Source organism: Helianthus annuus, chromosome 9 (assembly GCF_002127325.2).
Source record: "Helianthus annuus cultivar XRQ/B chromosome 9, HanXRQr2.0-SUNRISE, whole genome shotgun sequence".
NCBI classification, from domain to species: domain Eukaryota; kingdom Viridiplantae; phylum Streptophyta; class Magnoliopsida; order Asterales; family Asteraceae; genus Helianthus; species Helianthus annuus.
In genome coordinates, this window is record NC_035441.2 from 183,595,009 (window position 1) to 183,610,244 (window position 15,236).

Genomic DNA, 15,236 nt, shown 5'->3' on the forward strand with positions numbered 1-15,236 from the left:
TATAGAGTGATTGTACATATCCTAAAAACTTTTAACTAAAAAATTGAGACTTTAGACCGAAAAACTTTTAATAATACTGTATTATTAATTATTATATGTAGGTTGAATACGAAAAGGGGCAGGAGGTTGCCGAAAAGTAGGGTGGGTGGAGGGGCAATATTGAGGAATCATGTGGCGGTTATTAAAAGAATTTCTTTTTTTGAAAGGCAATGCTTCGTTAAAACAACACTAGCCAGTGGCTAGAATACAACACAAAACATACAGGAAACAATACCACCAACTCCCTATCCGAACTCGAATATACGTCATAGCTCTTCACTCATCAGGCCTCTCTTTAGTGTCAAGTTTTTTTTAATGGCAAATTTCTTTTTATTCTCATCTGCGTGACTTGAACCCAAGACTTCTATCTTCTAAGATGTTTAAAGATTTTATCTTTGCCAATAGAGTGCGGCTTTTATCGGGTGAAAACTCAAAGCTTTTACCGGAATGGACAGATTTATTAAAAGATGCATAGGAAATGTGGGAAAGGCATGTAAGGCCATGGGGTATGGGGCTTGGGTTGGGGCGTGGGTTGGGGTAAAACGCCCAAGTCATTACCCCGGGTGGGCTTGGGTTTGTGCGTGGCCCCTTGGGGCTTGGCTTTCAAGCTGGGCGTGGGGCGGTATGGCCAAGCGAGCTGGCAGAATCTCATTTGCTCACCCCGCCACGTCAGGCGGCCATTTCAAATTTTGAATTTAAAAATTCAAACGGTCCCCCCATACCACCAAACCACCACCCTGGTCTCCCAACAACCTCTATATATTTGTAACCCCCAACCCACTGGTCCCCCCATCCCACGAACAGAAACCCCACTGGCTACCCCTTCTCTTGAACCCGCTACCCCACTGGTCCCCCCCCCCCATCCCACGAACCCAACACCGCTATGGCATCCTGGACCCATGAAGAAAAAATGGCACTCGTCACTAGCGTCGTCGACGCTATGAAGGGACGGCCGCCGGGCCAAACAAAATATTGGGTGGAAGCATTCGCGGCCTACCGACATAACGTCGGTAACGACCGCCACAACCTCAACGCGTGCCAACATAAATGGCGCGAGCTACGGCCCAAGCTCGACCGTTTCAAGGCTTACTACGAGGCGGTTCCGAGCGGCGAGTTGAGCCACGAGGACCGGGTGGCGGTGGCGAACATAGAGTTTCGAGGAAAGGAGCGAAAGACGTTCGACAAGATCGACCTTTTTGAAATTTATTTAACGCTCTAGGTTTATTTTGTAATTTTTATAAATTGTGTAATTTTTAGGATTATGTAATTTTAAATTTTAATGAAGTTGTAGGTTTTTTTTTATAAATGTTGTGTGATTTTTTATAAATTTTTTGTAATTTTTTTTTTTTAATTTATGCCACCGGTGCACCCAACCCAAGCCCAACCCATGCCCCGCCATACCCCGCGGACACGTAACCAGGCGGTGAGGGAGCTTCAATTCCACGTGTCAACCAATAACCAATCCAAGCTCCATCCTATCCCACGGTCTAAATGACAAATTTAACCTTCTGACTTTTCAATGTATGTGGGGTACAAGGCTATTATAGAGCTCTTCCAGATTTGACGGTATCTTAATTGCACCAATTATTACTTTATTAGTCTCATCCTAATAATAACAACATTCAAGTAACCTTTAGCTTTTATAAATAAATGATTTTACTTTTGAATTATAATATACTTTTTAGTAACTAAAATAAAGATTAATACTTTATAGACATGCCACAGCCAGTTTTTGTTATCACATTATGGTTTCAGTTCAGGATTAGTAAAAGATCAAACATAAATTACAAATGTACCAATATCACAGTACTGTCCATTAAGTAGAACTAAATTTACTACGTCAATAGTGGTTATTCTAAAAGTGTATTTAGTAACACCCTTAGTTTATTGAACCGTTCGATCCAATCTAATCTTCAAAAAAATGATCATGTTATATATAGTGACTTATATATTAAGAATACTGTCTCGTTAGATTTTCAAAGACTTGTCATATGAGAAATAGTATATGTGATTATTCTATGTTTATGATCAAGTTGTATGTTTTATATTGTTTTAAACTACTTGATGCTCATTAAATATTATTCGTTTTCAATTTACCCACAAAATAACATATCATAGATGATAGACTAACCGTCAGATTCACTATGTAAAAACAAACACTACTTTGAAAAACTAGTGAGGATCACTAAATTTGAAAGAAAAAAACTTAATTTCCAAACTATAAATAAGCAACACTTTCTTGATTCATGTTGTTGTAATATATGTATTAGGAGTTTTTTTTTTAAATATATTTTTTTTACTTTTAACCAAAAGGTTTTATATTGAATTTTAACCCCAATGATTTTTTTACTTTTGATCCAAAGTTTTTATCTTTTGCAATTTAACCCCGATACTTTTTTATTTTCAATTTGGTCCCTCATACTTTTCATCTCTTGCAAGTTTTTCATTTTACATTTCGATCTAAATTTTGCGAGTCAATACGCCGCAACATGCGTGTGTAGTAGGGATGACCACGGTACCCGTTCGGTACCGAAAAAACTGGAAAAGCGGGTACCGGTACCGAATATACCGGTATGGTACCGGTGTTTTACCCGTAAATACCGGTACCGAAAAACGGGGAAAGTGGGTACCGGTAGTGGTACCGAATATACCTGGTACGGTTCGGTACCGGTACCCGGTACCAAATGTTCATCCTTAGTGTGCGGTTCAACGTTTTTCGTCTATTTTTTCCCGTTTGAAAGTATTTTTCTCTGTTTGACAAGTTCGTCGCAACGTGTGGGTACTAGATCGAATTAGTTATTCTTTTCTGCGTTTTACGTTTTTGTCTAATTTTTTCGCAATAACACGCCACAACGAGGGTGCGTGGTTCAACGACTTTACGTATGTTTTTCGTTCGGTGTTATTCTTTACTTTTTTTATTTTAATTTTACGAGCTCTTCTGATGTTGGTGGTCGCTGGCAGTGGTGTGACATTAGTGCTACTTGGCACGATTTTACGTACGTATTCAACCTATTAAGTTCTTTTACTAAACTTTGTTTCAAGTTTACCGCTATATCTCCTTTTCCTTTGATTAATACAAACTAACTTTTTTACGTGCGTATTTTTATGTACGTGTCGGTATAAATTCAATTTGCTCTACATTTTGACATAAACTTTTTCTGGAAACGAGTCAGGTCAAATATAATACGTTTTCCTTTAAAAAAAACCATTTTTACGTGCATATTTTATGTGCGTTTTTGTATAAATTCAAGGTGATGTGTGTTTCGACGTAAACTTTTTGGGAAAACGAGCCAAGTCAAATATAATATGTTTTCGTGATTAATTTTATGAATGTTTTGTAAATTTTGTTTCGAAACGAGTGGAATCAAATTGTGGTTCCTCTTTTCCCTTTTTTTCAAAAGATCTAATTAATCTCTTTTAATTATACGTGTTAGCTTTTTCGTTATACACGATACGCTATGTATGACTCGAGTCACATATAATATGTTATCATTGTACGGTATAAATTTGATTTACTTTATGTTTTGACCTATTCGCAATGCTTATATAGGTTACATTGAGTTCAATCAGATATGTCGAAACGCGTGTTTTCATATGTTTAACTTATCACATAACGTTTGAACTAATTCGTTCGATATGTGCGATGTACTCGCGTCGCAACGCGCGCAGATGTTATTACTAGTTTAATTTAAGAAGTTTAATAACTTTGGGTGAGATGTATACTTCAAAAGTACTTATTAATATTGAATTCTTTCCGTATTAATGTGGAAGGATTGGTTTCTTTCCATATCAGTTTGGGAAGAACTATATTATTAAGGTTTTTAACTTTTAAGGTTTATATTTTCTATTAGGGCAAATTACTTTTTGAGTCCATGTGTTTTAGGGGTTTTAACCATTTGAGTCAAAATCAAAATGTTTAACGCCCTGTATAGCAACTTTTCTTAACTATTTGAGTCCAAATTTCTAACACCATCCACCAAGTCTGTTAACTATGAGGATAATTTGGTCATTTACACACAAAGTACAAGTCTTATATGCACATGAGTACAATGAACAAGAATTTAATGCATTAACTTTTAATATAATATAATATATATATATATATATATATATATATATATATATATATATATATATATATATAGGGAGCCGCTAGAATGAGAACTACCCCGAGTTGTAAGAACCGCGAGAACTACACCCCACGGAGCGCCGTTCGCCATGATTTTTTTTTTACAAGTAAATGTGTATATTATAAACACAGCCGTAAAAAATCATGGCGAACGGCGCTCTGTGGGGTGTAGTTTTTTACACCACAAGTTTGGTGAAAAAAAAAAAGAAAAAAGAAAAAAAATTAAAAAACATCAAACTTGTGGTGTAAAAAACTACACCCCACGGAGCGTCGTTCGCCATGATTTTTTACGGCTGTGTTTATAATACACACATCTACTTGTAAAAAAAAAATCATGGCGAACGGCGCTCCGTGGGGTGTAGTTCTCGCGGTTCTTACAACTCGGGGTGGTTCTCATTCTAGCAGCCCCCTATATATATATATATATATATATATATATATATATATATATATATATATATAGGGTAGGGCTAGATAGAAAACCCTATCTATATAAAAAACCCTAGAAAACCCAACCTCCCGACATTTTTTTTTTTTGAAAAAAATAACACATGTAATATACATGTTTTTAAGAGTTTTGGGCCAAAAAAATCAAAAAAGCGCCGAAGGGATAATTTAAAAAAAAAAAAAATTCAGCAACTTTCAGCATTTTTGTCTAACACATGTTAGGCACTGAATTTTGTTTATTTTTTTTTTAAAAAATCCCTTCGGCACTTTTTTGTTTTTTTTGGCCCAAAACACTCTAAAACATGTATATTACATGTGTAATTTTTTTCAAAAAAAAATGTCGGGAGGTTGGGTAAAAATGGGGGGAGATTTGGGTTTCCAGAGTTTTCTAAGAATTTTAGGGTTTTTTGTCTAGCATTACCCTATATATATATATATATATATATATATATATATATATATATATATATATATATTACCTACCTTTCTCCAGCCACCACCACCACCTTCTCTCTCTCTACCTTTCTTTAGCAACCACCAACAATCATCCCCAGCCACCACCCTCAACCACCAACAACTGCCCCAGTTACAAACAACATAACAGAACTGATACACACCCAAAAACTCATACAAGAAAAGAATAAACACCCTACAAAGAGAACCCCCAACCCCAACAGACAACAAACACTACCCAAACTCAATTCTTCCTCTGAACACGACCTGTAAAAGAACCCACATCAACAAACACCCATCATATCAAACATTGACCCAATTCAATTAAACCCAAAATCAGAAACCAATCGATTAAGCAAAACCATAACTCAATAAAATCCAACCCAAATCACAAAATTACATGAATAAATTGCAAAATTTTACAAAAACAAACCATTGGGGAACAATACAATACTTACGTTGTTTACCCATTGATGAAAGCTTGTGAACAAAATCGTTAGAAGGAAATACAGGCGTAACACCTTGAAAATTTTGTCGAATTATATAATCGACACGTGTCCACTCTCAAATATGCCTAATAATTTGGACAAGATGGACTAATTTTGCCCAATTGTGAAACTTTGATTGTGGAGGGATCAAATATGAAAATCTCAAAATTTTGAAGTTTTAAAGGTCTTATACGGACCGCAAGGGTTTACCCCTTACGGTCCGTAAACAATTGAAATTGTTATTCTTAGGCCTCGTATATGGATCGCAAAGCTTTATAGCTTACGGTCCGTAAGGGTTTGAAAACCAGAGGCGCCAAGGAGGCTTGCGGACCGTAAGCCTAAAAGCCATGCGGTCCGTAAGCACTGCAGCTGGCAGATTTTGTTTGGGAGCCAAGGCATTCTGCCCTTGTGCTATCTATCTCGCGAATGTGAGCTCTTGTGCAGCTCATGCCACGTCCTTGGACACCTGCTATGATCTCTTAACACCCCTGGACACTTGGATTGATCCTATGCATCTCCTCCAAGTATAAATAGGAAGCTAATCTTGCATTCTTACTTACTCATTTCTCATATTTCTTCTCTACTCTCTATTTGGAAGTTCCTAATCATAAAGGAGCATAAAGGAGCATCACTCTGAGTTCCAAACATTCTAAGGATCACTTGTAAGTGTTCCTTTCCAGCTCTTTTAGTTTTTATAGGCATTTATAAGCCGAAAGTCAAGCAAATTGACTTTTGCTTTGACTTTTAGTTTAAACCATTATGGTCCAGACATTGTTCAAATCGAACATAGCTACATAATCGTAATAAGGTAGTTGTTAATCTCTCAAAAGGGCACCTCCTGTAAATCACGTTAACTTGGTCAAATGACGGGTCAAAGTTAAGTTAAATAAAAAGTCAAAGGACAAATTTTCGGAAAACTTTTAAAATGAACTTGTAATTGTTCTAACTCATGTTTTTGACACTAAATCAGTTGGTAATAATATTAGAACATGTCTAAACATGTTTAGCCCGTCATTTCCAGTTTATGTGTCGGTTCGCAACCGAAAGTCAAGCAGTTTGACTTCTGCTTTGAATTTCGATTCTGATCCGATTTAACAACTTTAGCTACTGATTAGTAGTTGCATTATGATCATATTATAGTGTAGAATAACCCTCTGTGGTTATACTACTTGATCATAATCAGATTCTGAGTTTTTACACAAGTTCTTATAATTGCCTAATAATGACCAAAATGCCCTTTTTGTGCATAACTTGGTTTTGATCAATAAAGATCATATAAATTTGATAATCTAATGATATGATATCAAAATTAACATGTTTTAACAGAATGAACTTGTTCATAACTTAGATTTTTATACAAGTTCTTAAATTATGTCACATTATAACGAAAATGCCCTTATTGTGCATATTCTGGTTTTAAACCATAGTGATCACACAAACTTGATTACCTACTGATGTTATAACATATTTAAAGTATTTTGGCATATTGAACTTATTTATAGCTCATCTGATCACCTGATATCGTCTATGCGCGTACGATTAGCTTATGTAACTAGTTTACGTAAGTTTACCAAAACGGGTTAAATCTTTTCAAATTTATTTCAAATTCCAGAATGTATATTGTTTATCCATATTATACAAGTCTTAGTACTTGTGAGGATTAAACTACATTCTATCCGGTCATCAGTTAATGAAGCATATCATACCGTTTACATTAATTTAAGTTAACCGGTCCAAGTCTATGACTTGAATAAGACCCGTTAACATTCTAATTGGTTATTATACCACTCTTTCCAAACTAAGGCATTTCGTAGATTGCAACCAAGCTTAGTTAATTGATTACGACTGTGCTTATTGTTAATATCTTGCATTGTAAGACTTATTAAGCCAGGTAAATACTCCTAACCAATTTTCTCTATACGGGCTTGGGATACGGTATATTATTACCGCATGGTCAGGTATGGGATCAAAGACCAATGTGTTGGGAATCCAAATAATTCGTTTTAATCCGTGTTGCTTTGACTTAAACATTGGGGTTAATACGACCGTGTCCTCGATATCCTCGGCTCATTTAATTGCAAATCGCCACGACCTAAGCACGGGGTGTAGGCATACACCTGGAAGATGCTAAAATAAAATAAAATGATTTGATAACCCAATACGGGTTTGCCCAATAAGGGAATTAATGTGGTGTGTCGGTTAATCATGATCTCGGCATTGTTTCCGGACCCCATATGTGTTGTTAAGTATATAAAACTGATAACATGAGAAATAGTTTATCCCAAGTTATTTATGAAAATTTTATTATATGTACCATTGTGTACATAAAATAAATTTTGAAATATTTTCAAAATGTGTCGGTTATTTGTATTTACCAGTGTAAACTGACGTATCTTCAAAAGACTAAGTGACAGGTTGCAAGGTTATGAAATAGGCTGGAAGTGTCGGTAATGCTTAAGAGGAATTTAAAACTCCTTGCATAAGAAGCCTATTAGTCTGTTATTTCATTTTGTAAATTTACGATCCGCTTGTGGATCTTTTGATACATTATCCGTCTATATAATATTTTGAACACTCGGACATTTATATATGTAATAGTATCTTAAATCCAAGACTTCCGCTGTGCTATCTGTGTATTTGATATTAATCACGTCATATAGACCCCATCCGGGCCCACCAGGTGATGTAGAAATACCAGGGTGTGACAACAAGAGAGATGATGAACATATGTAACACCACGTAAAAACATGTCCAATTATGTAAAGACACGTGTCCTAAACTCTATATATGTGAAAAATTGAGTTTGAAGGACTAAAGTTGCCAAATGATGAAAATATGTATGCGAAGGGACTAAAAGTGTCAACATGCCAAACTTATGCCTCTAAATGACCACACATGAAGAATATATTCTTAAACAAGTGATTAATTGGATATAAGAAGCCGTTTATGAAAATAATCGAAAGATTATAAACTACAGGGGTTGAACGTGTCAACATGTTAATTCTTACCTCTGAGTGACCTTTTAACGAACCCGAGGCTTCGAAATATTCAAATATACACTCAAGAATAAGTGATATAAATTTCACGAGGTTTCGAGATCGTTATACATTGTTTATGCAAATTCCCAAGAATTAGGGTTTAAAGTGTCAACGAGGTGAAACTTATGTTTTCGGTGATCAATTAACGAAACCGGGCCTAAGGGAGTTTGGTTATACTCCCTTGATCATCTACAAACTAACTACAAGGGCCAACTGTGTTTAAAATGAAAGATATAAAGCTTAAAAAGGTCCAGGACTGAAACTGCCAACAGCTGAAACTTATTTAACTTGGGCGACACCTTGATGCGGGGCACGTAGCCCCTTGTTAATGCTTACACAGGCCGCGTAGCAACTGCCAACATCCAAAAAACCGGCAGTTGCATGTTGCAGCCTGTTACACCGACTTTGGGGCCAAAATTTCGATTCCAGGAGTTGTTTGTTGGTTTTAGAATACCACTAGGACACCTGGGGTGATCCTAGATGCCTCCAAAACACCTGCTATCATCCAAATGCATGGCAAATTGTTATATAAAGGCTCCTTAGTTGAATGGGTCATTTGCTCATTCATTTGCAAACACTACAACACTCACTTCTGGAGATACCTGGCCATAGAAGAGGATCAAGAAGTGTAGAAAAGATAGCTAGGACCCTATGTAAGTGTCTTAGCCCTTTCTTAGTTCAGTTTACTAGTTTAAAAACCGAAAAGTCAAAGATATCGTAAATAGACTTTGACTTTCGGTTTAATCACAAATGGTCCAGCCATTGTCCGAAATAAAAGTAGTTATGTGACCATATTAAGGTAGGTGATTAACCCTTAAAAGGGCACCTCCTAATTATTTCGTTTGACTAGTTAATTGTCGGGTCAAACTAATGAGTCAAAAAGTCAAACTAGACAGAATTTAAAATAATGATTTAAACTAATAAAACAGAGGTTATAAATTATATTTTAGCACTCTAATAACTTAGTAATTAGTATTAGAAAATGTTTAAACATGTCTAACCCGACAATTATCAGTCTAAGGTCGGTTTATAACCGAAAGTCGCAAAAGCTTGACTTTTGCTTTGACTTTCAGTTCTGACCCGATTGATCTTAATTCTTCCATGTTTTAAACTTCTATTAGGACCACATTATATAGTAGTATAACCCACTGAAGTTATATTGCTTGGTCCTTAGTAGTTTGAATTATATGCTCTTGTTTGTTATTATGCTTATAAATGGCATAATTGCCCTTTTGACATATCAATGAGATTTTTAGAAATGTGAGAGGACAAAAACCCTTGTTACTGATATATAAGCTTGTCCCGAAAATTTGACATCAGTTCTTGGTCTCAAACAGAGATTATGCTCAATAGCGTAAATAGAAGCTTTTTATTAATTAAATTGCGATATCTTGCATAAGACATGTTTAAACTTGGATTTTGAACCAAAACTCATTACCTACTGTGAAGATATTATTTTTAAGGATTTTTAGGATTTTTGGTCAGATTATAACCTGATCATATCATAGAGTTCTTATGTAATTCGATAAATGACGATAATACCCTTTTCATGCATAAAATGAGATTAACAAATGATTTGAATGCCAAACCTTTTCCTACTGATTTCATACATTAAATAAAGAGTTAATTACTGTTGTCGTCCTTGTGGTTTGTCAAAAATCACTATTTCAGTCCATAAGTTTAAAAATTACGATTTCAGTCCCTGTGGTTTCACTTTCATAACCATTTTAGTCCCTGTGGTTTCACTTTCGTAACCATATCAGTCCGTTTATTCTGTTAGCACAGGGACTGAAATGGTTACGAGATGGACTGAAATGGTTACGAAAGTGAAATCACAGGGACTGAAATCGCAATTTTTAAACTAATGGACTGAAATTGTGATTTTTGACAAACCACAGGGACGAAAACAGTAATTAACTCTTAAATAAATTATTTTGAGCATTTAAAACTGATCAAAATCTCATATTTACATAAACATCTTAATTATCGTCAATTAGCGAGTTTTACACTAATTAGGTGCATAGTATGGTTTAAAACCATATTTAACACCTAAGACTTGTTACCTACTGAATTTTTAAACAAATTTTAATATTAGTACAGTAGGTATAAGTCATGAACTCAGACTTCCAAAAATGTCCTTAAAAGCATATGTGAAATGACCAAAATGCCCTTTCGGGGCATAGCTTGGCCATAAATGGTAAACCTCACATATGTATAATATCTTACTGATGTAATGTGATAAAATAAATATTTTTACTGATTACCAAAGACCAGAACCTCAGATTGTTATAAAATCTCTTTTATAATCATTAAAATGACCAAAATGCCCTTACAGGACTTAAATTGGTTTTAAATACTTTTTGGGTATATATGTTAGCATCCTACTGATGTATTAACATATTTTAAGCATAATAACATTTGAGACCTGTATATAATTCATTTGGTTACCCGTTACGCATTATGCCTTTGGATCGGTTTATGTGACTAGTTTACATAAAATAGCCGAAACGGGTTTAACCAAATCATTATATCCTCAAATTCCAGAATGTATTTAGTTTACCCATATTATACAAGTATCCAAATTTGTCGGGTCTAAATCACATTCTATTCAGGTCTCCGCTTAATCTAGCGTTTAGAACCGTAAAGTATCTTTCCCACTAACCGGTCTAAGTCTTTGACTTAAATAAAGACCCGTTAGTATCCTAATAGGTTATTAAACCTTCTATACAGATTGAGTAGCTTCAGTAGAAGGTATTATCATAAGGCTTTAGGAATATACGGCTGAGTTACCTCTTCACCTCTAGCTTAGGTAAATACTTTTAACTTATTTTCCCTTATACGGGCTTGGGATATGGTATTATAAAAATACCACTTGGTCGGGTATGAAATCATTTAATCGGATTGTGATTAATAAATTTACATAGCCCGTTTTAATCTGTCTTGTTTGATAACATAAACATTGGGGGTTAATACGATCGTGTCCTGTTCTCGGCTCATTTCATTTGAAAATGGCCACGACCTATGCATGGGGTGTAGGCATACACCTGACAAATGCAAATGCTAAAATATAAACCCACATGTTGGGGATAACTCCTTTGTGGGTTCTATAAGTGGTGAGTTGGTTAATCATGATCGGCTTCCAAACCGGCCCCAATTGTGTGACAAACATGTAAAGCTGTATGCAAGATTATCATAAATAATTGTCCTAAGTTATAAATGATTTGTGCTTTGTGCACTTAAATCAATTTTCATAAATGTTTTCAAATGAGTCAGTTAATTGTATTTACCAGTGTAAACTGACGTATTTTCCAAAGAGTAATTGACAGGTACCTCACGTAAATAGGCTGGAGCTACTAGGTGTCATATAAGAGGATCTTGCAAATCCATAGATACATGAAGTCTGTTATTTTGGTTTCTTGTATTTTATTTATCATCCGCCTGTGGATCTTTATTACAACCAAGTCTGTATATTCTTTCATTTGGACACTCAGACATTATGGTTTGTAATAGTTTATTCACCAAGCCTTCCGTTGTGCTATTATATTGTGTGTATTGACAATGATGATATCAACTACGTCACGATACTCCCCGCCGGGCCCACCGTTAATATGTGGAAATATCGGGGTGTGACAACAGGGTACCGAGAAAAACCTAATTTTGAAGCAACAAATGAATCAAGAACGAAAAACCCAACTGTGTGTGAAGAGTTTGAGGACGATTGATCCATGAAAGGGTCGATCTTCAACAGTTATCATTTTAAGTTGTCGTCTTCAACATGGTAACAGCTCCGGTTCTTGCTCAACAACTTTCTTCATTAAGTTGTCGTCTTCAACAAGTAATCTTCTTCTGGAATCATCGTGAATGTTTTTTTTCTACTTGTTCGGTTTCTTCATCGTCGTCTTCCTCATCGTTAATACACAACGAACTATATTATTAAGGTTTTTTAAAGTTTATATGTTCTATTAATTTACAACTAATATTTTGACCCGCCGCACGTTACGACAACATCGAAACTTAAGATAACTCAATTTTGTACCGTCAAATATTTGATCCGACTTGTTTTTGAACAAAATTTATGTCAAATCATAAACCAACTAAAAACGCACATAAAAATGTGACATCCTAAAAACGGATTTGGTAATTAAACAAAATTAACGGGGGATACGCTGGTAAAATACCATTACTGGTAAGAGTTAACCCGATAAATATTAGGATTTAAATAAATGAATCTAATGACAAATAAAATAGTGAATGAGTGCTTTTAGAAAATAAAGTTTATAAAAGGCTCGGCTACCGAGACTTAAACTAAACTGGCCCGGTCATAATTTGTGACGACCCATAACGTGATTTTATTAAGTAGTACATTTTTATGTATAACACGAAATAAAAGTAACTAGATTATCAAACTTAGTTATATGATGAGTTAAATAGTAAGAGGTAAGTGGGTTAAAGCTAAATATAAGTAACTAGCTAAACTTAAGAGGCTAAAGTTGGAGCCATAATATTTACTTGGCATGATAAATATAAGGAACTCAACTTAGGTTTAGGTTTTACTTATAAATGGATAAACGGGTCAAATGGTGATGTTATCGCCATTTGGATATGACATTTAATGCTTTGTTTGTTAAGCCTTATGCTTACATGTAAGCATAATGTAAGGGCATAACATGTATTGTCAAGAATTAGAAAGTGAGAATTGTAAAGTATTGATAACGGGTCAACGTTTTGACCCACGCTGAGTATATGTAATGGGTCATACTCTTAGTGAGGGCTTTTGGTCCGACTAGAGTTGGTTGAGTCAATGGTGGACACTAGACCACCTCAAGTGAGGGATATCAATCAAGTATTTGGGTAAAACGGCCTCTACAGCCGAGGACATGTCTACGACGCGAAATTTCGACCAAATGGGTTTTAAACCACTAAATCATTGGAAAATTTTATGTCCTTAAGGACGTAATAAGTCTAAATGGGATAACGAGCTAAATGTGACCGCTAGTTTCATTTAAAATTATAAAAAAAGTTTTCCAATTCGAAAAAAAGGCTAAAAATGACTAAAACACCATCAGATAATGTTTCGGGAAAAGTACCTCCAAGGTAGATCTAAAAATAAGTCCTTTGATAGAATTGATCATCCCGGTAATATAAGAAAATATATGCATGAACTCGAATGCGTAATACACCAAACGAGTCGTTAAGTAATAAACCCAAACCGATTAGTAAGAGCGAAAAACTCAAGGAATCTGGGTTATAGAATAAAAAGTGTAGAAGAATAATACTCTAAAGAATTAAAAGTCAAATGGACCAAATTTGATGTGAATTGGACTATAGAGGAATAAACCTCTAAAGAATAAACTTTGTTTTTCTTTGTTGTTTAATTGAGTTTGATCGTTTAACTAAAACACTAATTGTTTTTATTGTTTATATTAGGCTATCACAAAGGCGGGAACCGGGCGGACGACTAAGCATCCGAAGAGCCGAACATTATTAATCCGCTATCTCTTTGGAGGCGTTCACGGGAAGGCTGACGCATGATCATGCATGACAAAGTTTTTGAGTATAAAACTTTAATATATCTAAACTGTAAATTAAGTGTATTATTCCGTTATTTCAGTTCGTCTGGGTTATCAGTTAACCAAAGCTCGTTAGTTATTTGTTTTTTTAATCTGTGACCAAATCGTCCGAATATGTAAGATATCAGGTAATAATGAGATAGAATATAAAAATAAGCACGAAAACGTATTATATTTGACCCGAGGAAAAAAATTACACTGAAACGTAAACCAACTTTGATTTATACCAAAACTTACTTAAGAATAAACACGTAAGAAAATAGTGTTTTTTAAAGTTAGAAAATGGTACCGTACGTTGCGGCTGCCTCGAAACATAAAGTAACTCGTATTTATACCACCAACAAAATTTATGTCAAAATGTATACCAACCAAAAACGCACATGAAAATATGCACAAATACGTATTATATTTGACCCACATACATAAAAAAAATCGTGTAAAATTCTAGAGGTGAAAATAACATTTTCAAAAATTTAAAAAAAACAGAGGAGTGTAGATGCAAATGCTAAAAGTTTAGAGTTGAGGTAAAAGAATTAAAAGTGAAAAAAAAAACAATTTAAAAGTCACCCGAAATTGTTTATATAATTATAAGCACACGTGTTGTGGGGTGCTAGGGGGCATGGAGATTCTACATTAGCAGGATGGGCGTAGAACATTGCCCCGGTGCGACATTAAAGGGGCTTGTGTTATTCACATAACGCCACTTGCTATACTCTAACATCCATGGTGTTAATTCTAGTTGGCATCCGTTAGCACTTGTTATACCGCTCCTGAAGGGTGTTAAGAGGCATTAAAAGCTTCATATGTTAAGAAGTTAATTAGAAGAGAGAGAGAGAATCAAGCATTGCAAAATTTACACACACACAACATGCTATATATATGTATTTTAATTAATTTAAGGGGCGTTAATGGAGGTTAAACCATTCCCTTGTTGTGAGGTGACGTGAAAGAGGGTCAAGTAGGTGAGGTGACGCCTACGTGTAGTTAAGGGGTGTGAAAGTATACCTCATAGCCTAACGTGAGGGTTGGAATTGATTGTTTTATTAATTAATGATTAATATTAATCAATCAT